The 20181-nt window shown below is 36.2% G+C and overlaps 1 protein-coding gene across 4 annotated transcripts in view; it reads left to right on the top strand.

The window, feature by feature from the left end:
* LOC126761788 (MOB kinase activator-like 2) overlaps positions 1-20181 on the top strand; it is a 113571-nt gene that overhangs the window by 38359 nt on the left and 55031 nt on the right. The gene's annotated exons all lie outside the window — the stretch shown is intronic.

Here is a 20181-nt window from a genome sequence, read left to right as displayed (position 1 = left end):
AATTGTAGCGATGCTTTGGATAATAATGTGTGCCAAATTTCGTGACGATAGCTTGTCAAATAAAAATGTTTTCCATGCAAGGACCTGGGCTTGATCGTTGAGTTTCTATGGTAGCTATATGCTATAGTTGCCCGAACAGAAAAAAATCTTCGGAGATTATACCTTTGCCCTAAAGAATAGTCTGTACCAAATTTCGTTAAGATATCTTGACAAACAAGAAAGTTTTCCATACAAGGACTTGGTTTTGATCGTTTAGTTTATATGGCAGCTATATGCTATAGTTGTCCGACCTATACAATTTCTTCGGATATTATATATTTGCCGTAAACAATAATCTGTGTCGAATTTCATGAAGTTATCTTGTGAAATAAGAAAGTTTTCCATACAAGGACTTGAGTTTGAACGTTCATTTTGTATGGCAGCTATATGCTATAGGGCTGTGATATCGGCGCTTCCAACAAATTAGTAGCGTTTTTGCGTTAAAATAACGTGTGCAAACTTTGAGGTCGTTATCACATAAACAAAGACACCCCTAACCAGGGTATAGCGGTGAAATTTAATATGGAAAAAATGGAAATGCGCATAAAAACTGCAAATTTTTTGCACGTCTGTGCCTGCAACTTTGTTTTATTGCATTTATTATTAGCTTCCTGTTTGGTATGTGTGCCAAAAGGACACTTGCACACGTGTTTGTTGAAGCTTTTGTGCTGCTTATTTCAACACTTTTTGCTCAATCATCCTGCCTTCATCGATTAACTGTGCTCGTGTGCCAAAGACCGACCGGAACCCAACGGATTACATCCGCACTATTTGGCCGACTCGTTCACTCGCCAAATTGAGCCGCCGCTGCGCGACGCTGCAAGTGCCAGCATGCGCAGGAATTCGCCTTCCGTTCCTTTGTTCTTCGTTATTTTTTTACTTTTTACTTTAGTTTTTTTTTCTTATAAAAATGACAAGGCAAATAACTCAGCAAAAAAGCGTGTTAACACTGAAACGCCGCATTTAATGACACGCGCAGCAATTACGAAGAAAATGTGTCAATACTAATGTAATTACTCGTGCATTTGGCTTGGCAGGGCCATGACGAGATGAAAGGTTTTTACGTAAAAGGATACGCGTTTGAGCACTCTATATGTAGTATGTGTGTGAGTAGTGTGTCAGCAAAGTCGACAATTTTCGTGATGAATTTGTCGAAGTGTGCTGTGAGATAATCTGCCATAAGCGTTCGGGACAAAGGTGATGAGTTGGCGGTTGGTTTTGGATGATTCATCCTTTTTCGTTTTGGAGAAAGTTGTGAAATTTAAAGAAGGCTCATAAGTGAACATATTTGTAAAACCTTTTGAAGAGTTGGGTATATTTAACAGAAGAAAGAAAATGCAGCAAAGCTGTTACTAATTTTCGTGTACTCTTTTTTTTCTTATTTAATGCTTGTGATTTCATATGTAGAACTCTGTAACATAGTGATTCATAATATTTGTACCATTCATGACTCATTGATGCTGCTGTTGTCGATGTCTCTCAGATGGCATACAATAAGTTCATAACTTTAACTTTGTGGATTGTGGAACATCGAGTGTCGAAATTATCTTCAGATGTTTCTTCCTTTGTTCCTCAAGGCTTAAACTGCAATTTTTTAACAGGCTTTTGAAAGTTTTGCTTATTCAGCTTAAGAGTAAGCTGGCTGAATAAACCTCTGAATATCACAAATGTCAGGAAATTGTATTAGATAGTTGTACTCACATTTTTTTTTTCATCGCAGAATGTTATAAGTGACAGAAAAGCATGTTATAGAGTTGTACTCGGTTTTTTACAAACTTTTAGTTATTCATTAGTTATTCAGCTTTAGAGAAAGATAGCTGAATAATGCAATGAATGTCATTGGTGGTAGAAAAGCTTGCTAGGGAGTTGTGATCGAGGTTTAACAAACTTTTAGTTATTCAGCTAAGGAGTAAGCTAGCTGAATAAACCGCTGATTGTCGCAAGTGTTAGTAAAGCTTGTTAGATAGTTTTACTCGTGTTTTTTTCAAACTTTTGGCTATTCAGCACTTATTCAGCTTAAGAATAAACTGGCTGAATGTCGATAAGTGTCAGGAAAGCTAGTTGGAGTGTTGGATTCATGTTTTTTTCAAACTTTTGCTTAGTCAGCACTTATTCAGCTAAGGAGTAAGCTGGCTGAAAAAACAGGAAAGTTTGCTAGAAAGTTGTGCTCGTGTTTTTTTCAAACTGTTGCTTATTCAGCACTTATTCAGCTTAGGAATAAGTTGGCTGAATAACCCGCTGAATGTCATAGGTGTCACGAAAGCTTGTTAGAGAGTTATAAGACAGCGTCTATTGTCATATCAATAAGCAAGTTAACGGCAAATTTCATAAATTTGCTTATTAAAGCGCAAATATTGTTCCATCATTTCTTTTTTAGCAATATACTGTATTCGCTTGTTTCAAGCATTTGCGCAATATTTTTGCGCACATATTTTTTATGTGACGTAAACCCTGACCCATTTACAACTGCCTCGGTAGCCACCCATATTTTGTGAAACAAGCCACCAGTTGTTACGGGCTACATCATCACCTTCAAGCATCGACTGTTTTTCGCAACATTAAATTATGCGCACACCGCCTACCGCCCACTGCTGCTGCCGCAAGTTCTCATACGACATTTGCACTTCAATTAGCGCCTCTGCGCAGATTTCTTTTCTCTACTTAGTTTTGCTGTTGTTTTCACAGACGCCTCATTACATTGAGCACTTTGACTAAGCTGAAGGCAAAAATTACTGCAAATTAGTAGCAGCGCTAAGGCAAAAAACAAGCCCAAGACAAAGGCGGCGGGCAAACACACATTAAGGCAAAAGAGTGCGCGGGAAAATTGTTGTACAAAGCGGCGGCAGCAGCAACAGCAACAGCAACAATGTATGTGGCAGTAAAGGTACTGGCTTACAAGGAAACTAACTGATGAACAAATTTTTTAGCAGAAAAAAAAGATAAAAAAAAACTAGCACAACATTTTTCTTACAAAATCCATGCATGTGTGTGTGTTTGTGTGCGGCAATGTGTAGCGGCGTGTGAAAATTTCGCAAAAGTTTCACCAGCAACCACCAACCGCATACCGCCTACCCACATAATCCACACTCACACACACACACATGCACAAACTTATACACAGTTAGTTGCCGCTTTTGCTACTGCACTGTTGTATAATTCATCTCCGCGCTGGCTGTGAAGCCTCTAATTTCCAACGCGCCAAGCTATAGCGCGCACGCACACCGCTCCACCGCCCGCGCGCCACTTAGCAAATCTATTTTTGCTGCAATTGAGTTTTATGCCGCCACTATTGTGCATTGTTTTATTAATTATTTTTCATGTTACTTTATGTTCATAATTTTCAGCAAAAATTTTCCCATTTCGGCTTTTAACGAATTTTCATTTTAATTTACGCAGCGCGTTTCGCAGTTGGCGCTGTCAGTTCTGGTAGCACAGAAGAAAATTTCGCATGCAACACACACGCGCGCACGCAGTGAAATCGCAACGTCCGCTCGTCTTGCTGTGCGCTTTCTGGGGGCTTACTGTGGGCGGCGCGCGCTGCAGCGCTTCTGCAGTCGCTGGCTCTTGCTTGTCTGTCTGTCTGTCTTTTCATTTCACGCCACTTAGCTTACGTTCCTTTTATGTGTGTTTTCCGCTCGCTTTTCACATTTTTATTATTTTTATTGTAAATTTTAATTTTAATACTTCGTGTTCCGCGCAACCGACATTTATTCGCATTTGTCTAATTTTGCTTGCATTGTTCGTCTGCCGGCGCGCGCCAGGGGGCTGTGGCGCACAAGCATTTTTTGCAAATATTTGATTTTTATTTTCATTTAATTTAGATTTTATATACTTTGCTTTGTCATGCTGATTTCTGGCGTTTTTCTTGGTTGCCATTGTTTTCGCCCGACGTCCGACGCCCGACGCCCCACCGCACGCCCACACGCAAATATTTCTGCAAATACTCGCTGGGTCTTCGGCGAATTGTGCAAATATGCAATCTAATATTTTCCGCTATACGTGTCGTTGTTGTTGTTGTTCATATATACTATTTTTTCTTCTCTTTGCGGCATCGCACAATTTGTCGTGTTTTAATTCATTTTTTGTTGCTGTTGTTGTTGTGTGACTTTTGTAATTCCACCACGAGCGATTTTCTCTTAGTTTGTTGCTTAATCGTCGGTGTCTCGGTTGTTGGCTGTTGCTTGATGGCTGACGCTTGACGGTTAGGTCGCTTGATTTCTCGGTTTTCCACCGGAAAACTGTAAGCAGCCACACAGTGCAGCATGTGTGGCAAAGAAGTGGGTTATGGAGTTAATAAAAAATAATAATAAATTAAAGAAATCAATAAAAATTAAATAAAAAATGAATATCAAAATATAAAAAAATATTTAAAAAAAAATAATAGATTAAAAATAAAAGTAACAAAAATAAAAAGAGGAATAATGAATAAAAGTAATAAATAATTAAAACAAAATTTGTTGAAAAAATAAATAAAAACTAAAAAAAAATAAAAAAATAATAAAATTAAAAAAATAATAATAAAATTAAAAAAAAATAATAAAAAAAATAATAAATAAAAAATTAAAGAAGTAAATAAAGAAATTGTAAATAAATCAAAAGTTAAAAAAAAATAAATAAAAAGCAAAAAAAATCTACATAAAAAATAATAATAAATAGAAAATAATTAAAAAAATGTAACAAAAAAAGTTAAAAAAAAATTGAATTTGTCTTCAATTTTTTTTTGTTTTAATAATAATAATAATGAATAAAAATAATAAATAGTTAAAACGAAATTTGTTAAAAAAAAAAAAAAATAAAAATGTAAATTATTAATAAATAAAAAAATAAATAAAAAATTAAAGAAATTGTAAATAAATAAAAAATTAAAAAAAAAAAAAAAAACAAAAAAAATTCTTCATTAAAAAAAATAATAATAAATAAAAAATAATTTAAAAAAATGGAACAAAAAAGTTTAAAAAAATTTGAATTTGTCATCAATTTTTTTGTTTTTGCTTTAAAAAAATATTTTATGTGACAAAGTAACAATATTTAGCTTTCTGACGCTTAACCGCCACTTTTAGCGTTTCCAGCTTAAAATTAGGTTGTACTGCTTTCACGCAATCAATGGATTCTTGGCGATTTGGTAAGCTTCTCATTGGTTGCTTTCCTCTCAGGTACAGGTAGGCAGCAAGGCGGGTCTTCTACCTTAAAAATATGACATTCCCTGGCGGCCGCACTACTAGCAGTTACACCTTCGGCATCATCATTCCCTTCCTGCTTAGCGACCATACTTTGGTTACCGGGTTTGGCTTCGGCTGCCGCTTACCTTCAACTGCCTTGCTAATGCCAGCCCTTGCACCGAGGCCAGCTCGTTACAAACGCCACCGTCTTTTCGGAACAATTCTCTCTGACTTTTTTCTTAGAGATCCGAGTGCAATAGAATGTGTGTCTTAATGTCTTATTACGGAGCGCGCCAATCGATAAGCTTTTTTTGTTCGAGACTGGGCTATTTAAAGGTTGCCAGAAATATTGATCCTCTGCACGTTTCGCACGACAACTTGATCCAACCATTTCGTGCCCACACCAATAGTAAGACTCCTGAATCTGAATGCTAAGCTATTGAAGAGCAACGAAAACCCAGCTAAAAAGTCAGACTTTAGCTATATACTACTTCGCAACTTCAACGGAGGGCAACTATTGCCATCCCGTTCTGCCTTCGTCGGGATACCGTGGTATCTATTACCAGTTGGCACGCGCGGGCAGGGTTCAGCGGGGGATTTTTGCCAACCTTTTTCACTTTTAGAAGCTGCTTTTTATTTTGACAAGATATCGTCAAGAAATTTGGCACAGAGTATAGTCTAAGGTAACGGTATAATCTGCGAAGAAACTGTTCAGAATGGTCCACTATAGCATTTAGCTGTCATACAAACTAAACGATTAAAGTCAAATTCTTATATAAAAACTTAGTTATTGGACGAGCTATTTTCACGAAATTTGGTATAGAATATTGCCATAGGCAGCGCTACGACGTCCGAAGAAATTGTTCAGATCGGACCACTATATGCTATAGCTGCCATACAAACTGAACGATCAAAATCAAGTCCTTGTAGGAAAAACTTTTTTATTTGACTAGCGTTCCTCACAAAATTTGACATAGATTATTGTCCAAGGCAATAGTACAATATCCGTGAAAATTGTTCAGATCGGACCACTATAGCATATAGCTGTCATACAAACTTGCTAATCAAAATCAAGTTCTTCTAAGAAAACTTTAGTATTCGTGAAGGATATCATGTTTATTTTACTGTTTTTTTGTTGTTTTTATTATTTTATTATTTTATGTTTTTAATTTTTTTCACGACACACCTGCATTTGTCCCACTGTGCCTGTGCTGCTCTCAGCCTGCCTTCGTGTATTGTGTTTTGTTTTTTTTTTTTGGCTTTCAGCGTTTCTTTTTCACTGCAGTTAGATTGTTTGTTGTGTGTGTGTGTGTTTTCGTTGAATTACTGTTTCCCTGTAATTGGTGTAATTTGTGGGAAATTTAATAGGTCAATCTTTTGTCATTGCGCGCGTCGAGGTTAGTCATTGCATGAAGCGCCGTCATGGAGCTGACTGCAAGTAATGATTGTCTTCTACTTTCTTGCTTTGTTATTGTTGGTTTTCTTGCTTTATTATTGTTGGCTTTTCACCTTTATGTTGTTGTTGTTGTACGAGCGTCTTCAAAATTTCAAAGTATATATGTGTGTGTGTGTGTGGATATGCCACTCCGCGCTTGTCGACGCGTTACCGCCACGCTAATTTGCTTAATAAATTCGTGGTTATTTCGCTGTTGTCGCTATTGTACTTCCTTGCTGGCTAGCAATTATCATTTTCGCGCTTGTGACACCCGCTTCAGTTGCCCAGCGCCAAGCGGGGTAGTTTTTCTGGTGTTAAACGCTTGAGAAGTTCATGCCAGCGTGTCGGTCGCTTGGTTCTCAGTTAATTTACTGCAACTGTTGCGCAGCTTTACCTTTACTTTTACCGTTGATTGTGCTTATTTGCGCTGTATACACCCGCTAAAACAACAAAAACTTGTAGCAAAACCACACGTCACTTTCAGTCCAGCTCAAAGTTGTTGTAGAGAACTTTTAATGAGTTGGAAAAAACAAGCTGTTATCATTTCAGCACAATCTCACCTGATTGCCAGCTGTTGTGGTGACACAAAGTTGTAGTTGTTGTTGTTGTTACCTGCTGTTTTAATTTCCATCCTTTGCTTTTCTCTTTGTTTTAATATTGCTTTACATACATAGTTGCTGCTTAACTCTGCTGCTGCTTGTTGTTGTTGCCACTGCTGTTGCGTCCTTGTGTCCAATGGCAGTCATAAATCTCAAATGAAATTGCTTGCAGACCCACTGTGTCTAAAACTGAATGAGCTACACAGAATACCTGCAGCGAAAGGGTGATTTACTCGCTCAACGCTTCTGCCTGCCAGCCGTGAGTGTATGTGTGCGTGTGCCTGTTCGATGCTGTGCCACACACTTCAATTTGCTTTGTCTTACCTTTGCTCTTAGCTCCACTTATTAGCTGTCACACACACACACGCACACAAGTGCGACTTTGCCGCATTATTCACACTGTGGCATTCTTGGAAAAAAGTGGCCAACGAGCAAGAAGAAGCAGCAGCTTAATAAGACTGCAAAAAAGCGCAAACTGTTGTTCCACTTACAAGTAACATGCCAGCAATATTCTGTGTCCGCTCTTTGTGATTTTGTCATTCGCCTGCGCTGCGACGCTCCGGCGCTCCATGTGTTGCCGCTGTCCAATAAAGGACTTTATGACTCATCACTGCCCGGCGCTGGCTATGGCAACTATAAACTGCAGATTAATTAAAGTAATAAATTCCCGTTGACGACGACGACGACGCCAAATACAGCACCGCCGCTGAGTGCTTTATAACACACACTTTGTTGTTGCTTCACCAAACATGTTCATATATTTACAATATACATATATGTGTATGTGTTTGCAGGCACATTGCAGCGCTTTGTTGCAAAGCAAGTGTAACAATTTAAGGATTGTAGCGCCAAGTAAGGACGTTGTCCGCTGGCGCCTGCTCTAACGGCTGCTTGCTGCGCGTGGGTCGCTTGCTGGCTTGTTGGCTCTACTGTGGCATAGATTGCTTGAGCTGTTGGCGCATTTAATTAACATTGTGTTAGTTGCTTGAGTGGCGCTCCGTCTAGTTAGTTTGGTTTATGGATTTGCGGTATGTCCAGCGCAAATGGGTCAACAAAAGGGATAAATTGCCACGAGTTCGTTGTATCCCGTTTCTTAATGGTCGTACATTTAGTCGTAAAAAATGTTTTGTGTCGGTCAAACGACTACGAGGTTGCTTGCGGAAATTATGCATTGTAACAGTAAATTTCCAAGAATTGTGTCACACTGTGGCAGGCAAATCAGTCATTGTTATATATGTAGCTGCTGTCGATCGATACATATTAACATTTCATAGTAGAAAATGTGTTAAAAGCTCAAAAAGCTCTTTAAATCTATTAGTCTGTAGTTCATACAAAAGCTTATTCAGTGTGTTTCAAAACTGAACAGACAATATTGTAAGATTGAAAATTTGAAAAGCACTAATATGTGAAAGCTCGTAAAAATAATGTAAGTTCGAAAACGTGAAAGTTTAGGAAAAGCTTGCCTAACAATCATGACAGCTCCGAAGTTTGAAAAAGTTCTAATATTTGAAAAAGCATCAGATTTCGATAAAATCATGAAAGCTCGAAAGAGCATGAAAATTTAAAAAACAAAAAAAAAACATGGAAGCTTGGCAGAAAAAAACATTAAAGTTCGAAAGGTCGAAAAAGCATGAAATCGTGACATTGAAAGACAAATTTGTTAAAAGTGTAAAAGCTCTAAAAAGAGTGATAGCTCGAATAAAGAGTGAAATTTCAGAAAAAGCATGGAAGTTTGGAAAAAACTTTCATATTGAAAGCTGACAATCTTGAAAGCTCGGAAGTTTTTTGAAAAAAAACAAATTTAACATGTGAGAAAAACTTTAAGAGCTCGAAAAAGCATGAAGCTCAAAAAAAAACATAAATGGAAAAGATGAAAATTTAAAAATTTGAAAAAAAGTTTGATAAAGTTTAAAAAATTTAAAAGCTCTAAAAATAATGATAGCTCGAAAAAAGAATGGCAAAAAGTTTGAGAGCTCGAAAAAGCATGGCAGCTTAAAAAAACTTGAAAAAACATGAAAATTAAAAAAAAAATCTTGCCAGACAATTTTCACAACGCGATAGTTTGAAAAAGCTCTAATATTTGAAAAAAGTTTGATTGCTTGAAAAAAGCTGTAATATTTGAAATAAGTTTGATTACTCGAAAAAAGCATGAAAGCTTCGAAAAAGCTTGCCAAGCATTTGCTCTGTGTACATATCTCATATCATACTATTGGTATATAATACTGATTTGATTCCACTTAAACTTAAGCACGAGCTTATATTCGTATTTTCCATAATATCGGCAAAACAGCCTGAAGCTTTCTTTGTCTAGTTTGGGAGCCTGTTGAAACTCTTCAATGAGCTTAAGTATAATTAATAGTTAATAATTAATATTTGACAAAGGAGTTTAAAAGCTCGAAAAAGTTATGTAAGCTCGAAAACAGCACCTAAGTCAAAAACAGCATGAAAGTTCGGAAAAAGCTTTGCAGACAATTATAATAGCTCGAAAGTTTAAAGAAGCTCTAATGTTTCAAAGCCTGAAAAATTCGAAAAACCATGAAAGCTTGAAAAAAGCTCACCAGACATTGTTTTGGAGCCAATTCCAACTCTTCAATGAGCTTTAGTATAATTAATTGTTAATAATTAATATATGAAAAAAAGTTTAAAAGCTTGATAAAAAGTATGTAAGGTCGAAATCAGCATGAAAGCTTGGAAAAAGCTCAGTAGACATTGTTTTGCCGATATTTATAAATCTCATACAACATAATTGTCATATAACAAATATTTCTTTAACTTAAGGCTTTGTTTGATCAAATATTTGTATTCTCTATAATAACGGCTGGGCAGCCTGAGACTTTTTTGCCTAGTTTGGGAGCTTAGCTAGTAGCTGGCAAATTTGGGTATTTTTAAAAGGAAATCTCATTTATTCAGATTTATTTGATTGCTGATCAGCTTCTACTTAAATAGTTTACAAAGCGTTGACTCGTTGACATTGGTAATTTGTCTTCCACACTGCTCCTTTGAGCACTGGGCTTGCCTTTTCGTATTGGCCATTTGCACAGCTGCTGTCTAGTCAACTCCATTGCCTGCCTCGTTACGCCTCCAAAACTATATTAATTTGAATTTATCACATGACTGCGTAAACTTTTAAACTTATTTGAATAATTCGGTTAACTACGCCACATGCCAACTACTATATAACCCACTTAAAAAAAATTTGCCGTGCATTGCCCTAAATGAAATCGATTTTCTTTTCATTATTGATGTCTCATCAAATTATGTTTGTATAAAATTCATTAGCCCGACCGGCGACTAACCTAACAAACTGCGCAGCGCTGTGAAGTGGCAGTTGCCTGCTGATGGCTTGCCGCACAGAAACCCGTAGACAAATTCTTGCACCGTTAACCCTTCGGCAGTTAACACTTGATTTGTTTAAATAGCCGCCGTACGGTGGAGTGTTGGCAACATGGAAATTACTTTCGAGCTTCATTAAGCGCCTCAGCCACATGCACATTAGCATTAATCGAGTGAAGACAGACTTAAAGGTAGCTGCCGAAGATGCACAAGACACAAGTACAACACACGCGTGTTCAACGGGTAATCACTCAGCTATACCTACCCACCTACCTACCTAGCAGTTAACGAACACACCGCTGCGACAGCCAAGCGATTAAGCAGTCATTCGTTGAAGTCATTAGGCTGAGGAATGAGCGCGCTCTTGCATTGGTTGGGCGGGCGGAGCAGACAACATTAATGTCAACAACAAATTTACTTGTCGCCACCTCAGTTTTCTTAGCGCGCGGCGTGCTTTGCTTCATAGCGCTGCTCATAAACTCTTAAACTCTCACGAGACCAGCCCTTTTGGTTTTGGTGGTCTGGAGGCGAAAGCTAAGAGCTGTCTAGCTAATTTCATATGCAACGCGTCGCTTTGTCATTTAAAAATTGTGCTTAAACAATAAGCAGTATACCGTTAGCAGCAACAATAACTCAAGCTTAAGCAGCTAAGTGCCTTCTAAGTATTAATTTTGATTCGTTTGGTGAAGAAAAAGCGCTGAGGCGCGCAGTAAGCAGCAGTAAATGAGTTCTGTATGAGTCTAACTTGACTGAAAAGTAACAATTTAATTAAGAAAATTTATAAAAAAAAAATAATCTATTCATGTATTAAACTAACGCCAATCGGCGAACCTTCCTTGTGTTTGTTAACGTGCGTTATTTGTTGCATAAAGGCGGGTGCGTATTTTGGCTTCAACAAGCTAGTGGTAAGAATCGATGCTAGGACCTCGGAGCGTACGCACGACTAAAACACTGGAGACGAGTCTTCCGTCTATCACAAAAGGTGGGCAGCGGTACCTTTCCAATTAAGGGAACAAACATTCCAGGTGTATGCACTTAAATCGCTATCCTTAACGTTTACCATGGTCGTCAGCAAAAGGGGGATGTTGTTTGGTTTTCATTGGGGGCGTTTTTTTTACGTGGCCTGTCCCAAACTTAGCGCACAACCCTGGGGAGGAAGGGTACGCCTTCTCACTTTAGCTCGCCTTCAAACGGATGTTCTTAGGCTACCCAGAGGATACTTAGTCAAAGACCGGAAGTAGTGAGCTGCTTGGACCATATGTAAAAGAATCGTTGCTGGCCACTCCCAAGTGAATGGCGATCAGAGAACTTTCCTCACTTGCGTGAACTCCATCCTCCATTTATTACTGCGTAAATACACTAAGAACTCATGTAAAAGTCCAGTTACAAACTCGAAACCAGTGTGAACCACAGTAGAAGATGGCTAGGTCAGCAATTTGCCCGCGAGATCTGAGACTTATTTTTGAAGTGACGGCATGTTTCATCCGTTCAAATGTCTTGAGCTGGTTGAACACGGTGATAAGTTAGGGCCTTCCACATTTTTTTTTTTTTGTACTTTTTCAAGACAATTTAACGCAGTATCTATATAATGAGATCATATGACCCAGCCATATTCCAGTAAGCGTCGGAAAAATGAGTACCATATATAGACTAATCAGCGACAGAGGGTCAGCAAAATCTCCGCAGGTTGTGGTAACGAAGCCCAGCATGTTATATGCCTGTAAAGTTGTCTTATTAATGTGCTTGTGACTGACTCCCAGAACTTTGATGTCTTCAAGTGGCTAAGCCCATGTTTGACAAATGTTTCTTAAGCCTGCCATGTTCAGCAAGCTGCTCTCATTATTTCTGTCAAATTATATGAATTAATTTGTGGAAAAAATTAATACTTTTCATAAATTAATTAGTGGAAAAACTAAATATTCTCTGGCAAACACCAACATTATTATTATTAAAAAACCATTTCCGGTATTACTTTTGGTTATTTTCCTAACCATACTTTATCACAGAAATCACGTGCATAAAGATTTAGCGGAATGCGTCTTAATATTCGCGCACTAAGCGCAACGCAAGCAAAGCACGCTTCAAGAATTCGTTGCACGTTGTTGTTGGTGGTTGCGAGCAGCGCGCTCTAGACTAGCTAAATAGCGCAGTGAAATAATGAAAGTTCAAGCAGCATATGAGCGCGTTAGCAGATTTCTTTTAATTTTTGGTTCACGCTTCAAGTATTTTGTGGAGATTTCGAAATTTTGTGCGCTTTGGACTGACTAATTGTTACGCGCTGCGGTCAATTTTTCAAGATAGGCTTGCATAAATATATATTTTTTAAAATTTTTTTTACCGAAGCTGCTGATTTGCTGGGGTTTTCCAAACATTATATAGGTGATTTTTTTAAATTTGATTTTGTTTTTTTCTTTTTTAAATTGTTTAAATAATTTTTTATATCTTTTTCTATTCTTTGCCTATTTTTTTAAATTTGTTTTGTTTTTTATTAATTTTATATGTATATACATATATTTTTTTATATTTTTTTTGCTCTTGTTTTTGTTTTTAAATTATTTTAATGATTTTTTCAATGTTTTTTAAATATGTTTATATTTTTTTTATTATTTTTTAATTTTTTTTATTATTTTTATTATTTTTTAATTTGTTTTCTCTTTTTTAATTCTTTTAATAATTTTTTTTACATATTTTTTTAATTTGTTTTATGTTTTTTATTTTTTTAATTATTTTAATGACGTTTTTATATATTTTATTTTGTTTTAAAATTTTTTAAATTTTGTGTTATGTTTATTTTTTTAAATTTTATTTTATTTATTTATTTATTTTTAATTTGTTTTATGTTGTTTTATTCCTTTTTTTCATTTCTTAAATATTTTTTTATTTTTTTTTATATTTTATATTTTTTTAATATTTTTTTATTAATAGTTTTTATTTTTTTAATATGCTTTTTAATATGTTTTTTTTTATTTTCTAATTTTTTTTTAATTTTTTATTTTTTTTTAATATTTTTTAAATTTTTTTAAATTCTTTTAATATTTTTAATCTTTTTTCTTATTATTTTTTGTACTTTTAACTTTTTTCCGTGTAGTCATCTAGATAATATCACCTAGGCGCGCAAGCGTATCGCTTAAGAATGCTCGCGGTGTAATTAGACAAAGACGTTGGCTTAGATTTATCGGGATTTGCCGCGTCATCCCGCGGAAACAGTACGGCGCTTTGTGCGCGCGGCACATTTGTCACAGCTAATTAAACTTGCGCGGCAACGCCGACAATCAGCGATATTCATCTCGACAACATATGTTATGCGCATATGGTTTAACTTTTGCATACACTTCTGATTCTTCTTTCTTTATTTATTTTTATACGAAGTGGCGTATTTGCCTTTCTATTCAAAGTGATTTGCCTTTCTATTCAAAGTGATTTTCGAAAAAGGCTTTGCTGTATCCATAGGCGGGGAGAAGCGTACTTAGCAGCGATTAGACAGGTTTTTGAAGCATTACTCAATTGATATACCCTGCACAGGGTGTATTAAGTTTGATATGAAGTTTGTAAGACCTTATGAAATACATATATTTACATGATCAACATGGCGAGCCGCGTCGGTTTAACCATGCCCATCCTTTAGTGCGTACTAGTCCCGCTGTTTTTGAAATATCGCTCATGAAATTTCGCACACATTTATTTCTCTCTAAAAGGCTGCTCTTATGTTGGAATCGCCGATATCGGACCACTATAGCATATAGCTGCCATACAAACTGAATGTTAGAAATGCATTCCTTATATGAAAAACTTTTTTATTTGACGACTTATCATCACGAAAGCTAGCACAGTTTTTTCTCTAAGGCAGCATTACGATAATTGAAGAAATTGTCCAGATCGGACCACTATATTATATAGCTGCCATACAAACTGAACGATCAAATTCAAACTCTTGTATAGGAAACTTTTTTATTTCAGCAGATATCTTCATGAAATTCGGCACGTATTATTTTCTTACCCAATGCTACAATATATAAAGAAATTTTCCAAATCGGACCACTATATTATATAGCTGCCATACAAACTGATTGATAAAAAACCATTCCTTGTATGAAAAACTTTTTTATTTGAGCTGATATATTTACGAAATTTGTCACAAATTATTTTCTAAGCCAACCTTACAACATCTGAAGAAATCTTACAGACCGAACGACTATATCATATAGCTGCCATACAAACTGAACGATCAAAATCAAGTTCTTGTATGAAATCTTTTGTATTTGTGAAGGGTATTTTAGTTTCTTTGCAACCGAAGTTAATGATTTTGTTTTTGTTTTTGCTTTGTATACCGTTACAACGCAGAAAACTAATGATAATAAATACTAGAGAAATTTAAAAATAAATTTGCAACACTTAAATAATATTTGTGCGCCGGAAACGCTTACGCCAAAGCCATTAGCAGATAAATAAATAAATATTTGTTTATTCTTAGGCGCACAATTAGCGCGAACACCAATTGAAGACTGTGTCTGCAAACTCAGGTGTGTTGTTGTGCTTAAGTGCGCGTGCGGTTACTAGCGGTATAAACGAACAGCCGCTATAATTGAGCAAAACGCGGTACGAACGAGTACTAAATATAATATATAATTGCGGATATATAGAGAAATAGTTAAATATATATGTATATATAGTTAAGTATATATATACATATATCTATATATACGTATGTACATATGTATAAGCAAAGAGTTGCAAGCGTTTGCCGCTGTTGCGACGCCAACATTTCTGTTCGCATTGAAAGCACGCGCCAGCGGGAAATACTGCGCTTCCCTGTATACTATATATATACATATATACACGTATATACCGCTTTAGTACATAACGCGCATGCCGTTAGTTTACATTATAGCCAAATTATTCTCGTACCTGCAGGCTGCAGCCACAGCGCTGCGCCAGCTGCTGTGCCGCAACACTTTCATGCTTTATTTGATTATTTTTCTTTTGCCTTCGATTATATTTTCTTTCAATTTTTTCTTGAAACTTTGCCAAAATATCTAACATAATCAACCAAAACCAATACATACTTTCTCCGCGCCTCGACACTAACTAAAATTCGACCTCCATTCTATGCTCTTGCATTTTGTATTATTACTTTGCTGCACTTTGTTGCTAAGATTCTTTGAAGGTTGCGCAACTTTTCAATTCAAATTAATCTAAAATGCCCAGGAAGGAGAGTCGTGCGCTGTTTGCCCGGCTTAGCTCCGAATCAGCTGCCACGCGGCTTGCTGCGGCTCCCGCTGCCTCCACGCGCATTGGTTTTGTCCGCTTTTGTTCGTGACTGCCTTTGGCGCATCGACAGCACGGTCATGCGACTCATCGCGCTCGTAATCGTTGTTTTTGCACGACACATTTGTGTAATGCAATAATTATTATGCTCATTATTTATTTCATAGTATTTCGGTTTGAGTCATTGCAGCAGTGGAGAAATGGTGTGATTTCTGTAATTTTTGTCAATTTTATGGGTTTATCAAAGTAAGAAAGTGAATTAAGCGCGAAAATGCTTAGGATATGACGACTTGTGTACATTACTCATTGTTCTTTGAAGTGAGTAGTGTAGAAAATAAATAAAAATTATTGTGAATTCTGTGAATTTTGAATTCTTTTGCAAGAATTTTTGAAAAAAATGTTGAACGAAAGTGATGATCTAAATTGTTTTATAGTGACTGTCTTTGATTCGACATTTATCTGTATGCGCTGCTCTCCTGTCAAAAAATTACATGTAAAAGCAACAACAAAGTTAGCGAGTTGAATTCGTTCAAGAGCGTAGGCTAACTGCTCATTAAAGTATTATAACCGCTATCTTTAATACTACCAAGTTTTGTCGATTTCTACGAAACGTTTTTGCTTTGCTTTGTAATATTTTTTTATCAATATCACATTGTCGCACGCACCACATAATTTGTTAGAATTGTCATTTTCGTCACTAAAATATACATTAAAACTTCATGCATGGTTGAAAAAAAGCTCTTGAAAGCTTTTAATTGAGCTTTCAGTCGACCACGGCTATTTCTGACCTCTCATCGTATATTCTAATGCTTGTTCTTAACTTGTTATACTCTCATCTTAAACGTAGATTCTGACTCACAAATATTTATTCGCGAAGATTTTCATTTATTGAGCACCAAACTTTTGGCATTTTAGACTCTAAAATATACCCGAAAATCTAAAGTTCGGTTTCTAAGTTGGCAAAAAGCTTTCCAAATCATTAAATTAAGCTTTCGGTCGACCACGGCAGTTTTTTATTTTTCGTCTTCGACGTAGATTCTGATTCATAAATGTTTCCTACGAAGATTTTTATTTCTTTAACTTGTTGTTTTCTCACACAGCTCAGCTTTCCTGATTTTCTAGCGAAGCTTATGCTTCGTGGTGAATTTTACCAAATTTATTCTATTATTAATGCGCATATGCCAAACGTTCTTCATACTCTGCTTTGTCAACAATTGATATAACTTAAGTCGCGTAGAAATCTGACAGCTGCATTTACTTGAGGAAGCTGATATGGGGGCATGAATTTTATCAACTCTTTCGCTTGCTAAGCTACTTTTTGTGACAATATTTATAGATATTACAGTTACGTTGTTTTCTTGACGAAATGACAGATCTCGAATCTCTCTCTCTTTGTCCCAGTCCTTCTACCTATATGTGAACTTTTATTTATAAGCCTGGTGAGAACTACAAGCTGTTGTTTTTAAAGGGAACGAAATTTGAAACCTACATTTCATTTTTATTTAATGCTTGATTTTACAGTCAAAACTTTGCCGAAAGGTCAGTTAAAAATCGAGTAGTTCTAATTTTGAAACATTACAATTTAAGGCACTCTAAATATAATAACGTATTCGTTACAATGTATATAATTAACTGTATTAGTTGCCTCCAAACCATTGACACTAAAATACCAGAAACATTTACATATATGTATGTTGTCTCCTCATAACGAAGGCGACGCCGACTTAATGACGTGAATCACTGAGTGTACAAATTAGTAACTGACCGACCATTAGTGGTACGTGATTGTTCTAATTTCGAGGCTTAATATTTCCATAGCCACTAATAAAGTGACCTCTAAGTAAATACACTATAATTACATTGTAGTAAGTAAGTAGAGTATTTACTGCTTACTTCGCCTTGAAAGTTCAGCTTACTTTATCTATACCATACATAATCGTCTGTTTTGTGAGTTTTGTTGTTGTAGCGCCGGCTACATTGGTTTCGGCTGGCACGGCGAGGCGACTTCAAGGCCCTTTATCAGCTTAGCGGCCGTGTCCGTATGTTTCAGCGGTGTCGTCGCTGGTCTACGCGCGTCCACGGTTTAGCATGCGAAGTTGATGCGTCAGTCAGTGCTTGGACAGACGGCCGCTGTCCATTGTCGCACGTATGTTCGACGCATGTGTGTGCTCAAGCGCTTACACATGTAGTCCGTATGTAATCTTACACTTATTTACATGCAAACTCGTATCACTTTTATGACAAAAACAAAAGCAAACGCAACAAATCAGGCGAGTACTACTCGGTTTATAGATTAAGCGTGAAAAGTACACCGATATTCTACATACACACACACCACTTGTGGCAGCTAAGCGCATAGCCGGACTTATGCTTATCAGCAGCTCGAACCGACCGCAAATATTTGTGTGACGCTGACGCTAACGTCGAGGTCGCCGCTACGCCGCCGCTGCTGATAGCGCGATGTTGGTCAGAGATCGGGCAACAGCTGTTTCACAAATATGCGTGTGTGTGTGTTTTAGTTTGCTTTGCTTTTTACTATTGGTCGCTGTGGTTTTCACACATTTTTTTTTTTATCAAGTTCGTTGTTGTAATACGCGAAAATTTCCATAATACCATGCCACCCATAAGGGGAGCGATCGCTAGCGCACGTCGCGCGTCGGCTGCGCGAAATCACCCATTTCGTATGTTTAATGCTAATCAATTTCGCCAATATGGTGCGATTTAATGTGACGTTAATTTCGTGCGAATGTGTCTGATTGCTTTCAAATGGTCACACATAAATCAAAGTGGTGCGATCGAACGTGTTTAACGCTTTAGTAAAAAAAACCGAAAAAAATAAAAAAAAATCGAAAAAAATAAAAAAAAATCGAAAAAAAAATATAAAGAAAAATATCGAAAAAATAAAAAAATCAAAAAAGTTACTGAGTCGCTGAGCAACACATGTGGCTGGCTCATTAGTGGCTTAGTCATAAAGTCCCTTGTTTCAGTTTGGTTCCGGTTTGTCTTTGCGCGCTGGTCATATAGTTTGCTTAATCGCCACCAACAAAAAAACTAAATATGAAAGTACTAATAATAATTGGGTAAAAACGGTTTATGCTTTATAATTTAGCAACAAATAAATCTCTAGCTCGCTAGGCAACAAGCGGGTTCAGTTCTGAGGCGGAAAATATGTGGTTTTGCTTTAATTTAAAATATTATTTTATGCTAAATTTTTTAATATTTTTTTTTGTTTCTTATATTTACTCAAATTGTTACAAAGCTTTAAGCTTTCAATGTGGTTTCATCGCTAAAACCACTGTAAATAGGTGAGCATTCCAATTAGTGCGAAATTTTTTGATTTTGCTTTAATACTTTAAAGCTATGTGTTTCTAATGTACTCTGTTGCTCAATAGCCTCAAGAAATCGCATCGGTTTTTAGAAGCTTTTGGACTTTTTCCGTAGCATTTTTCACATCTACATCAAATTCTTGAACATTGAGCTCCAACCTTTTTGTTATAATTAGCATTTTCGTCAATAAAAATCCACTCAAAGTTAGAAAAGGCTTTCGAAAGCTCTAAATTGAGTTTTCAGTCAGCTCATCGTAGGCGCAGATTCTGATGCAAAAATACTTAATAGCTATATAGCTATAAAGTCCATTAAAAATCAGCATTCAAGAGAAGTAACATCCGTTTTGGGAAGCTTTTGTGCTTTGACCTTATTATTATTTTTCTTTCCAGCAAATTATTAACTGCAAGCTTTTTTATTCCCATTTTCGCCTTTAAAATATTCGTGAAAATCCACACATTAAAACTAAAAGCTTTAATTTGAGCTTTCAGTCTACCGAAACAATATTGGACTTAAATTGAGCTTGCAGTTGACTAAACCCATATTGGATCTCATTCAATATATTTATAAATTTATCAAGTGTATTGTAAAGCAACGTCCACGTGAAAGCGCATCTGTTTTTCAAAGCTTTTTTTGTTTCCATCCCATTATTTTTCTGCAAGCTGCTAGCTTTTTTGTTAAAATTGCCATTTTCGCCACTAAAGTATGCGCCAAAATCCATTTACAGTTAGAAAAAGCTTTCGAAAGCTTTAAATTGAAATTTCAACCGACAGCAATTATTTCTGAAAAGTCCTCATAGCTTTAGATGTTCAATCACAAATACGTTATAGCTATATATTTATTTACTCTCATTATTTGCGCGAAAATCCATTCATAGTTAGAAAAAAGCTCTCGCAAGCTTTCAATTGAGCTTTCAGTCGACAAAGAATATTTTCATGCCGAGATTTTTATATGTTTATTGAGTACCAAACTTTTTCGTTAGAATTGACACCTGTTCAAGCTAGAAAAAGCTTTCGAAAACTTCAAA

This window comes from Bactrocera neohumeralis, chromosome 6 (genome assembly GCF_024586455.1).
Source record: "Bactrocera neohumeralis isolate Rockhampton chromosome 6, APGP_CSIRO_Bneo_wtdbg2-racon-allhic-juicebox.fasta_v2, whole genome shotgun sequence".
Classification (NCBI taxonomy): Eukaryota; Metazoa; Arthropoda; class Insecta; order Diptera; family Tephritidae; genus Bactrocera; species Bactrocera neohumeralis.
This window is presented reverse-complemented; position numbering and strand designations above follow the sequence as displayed.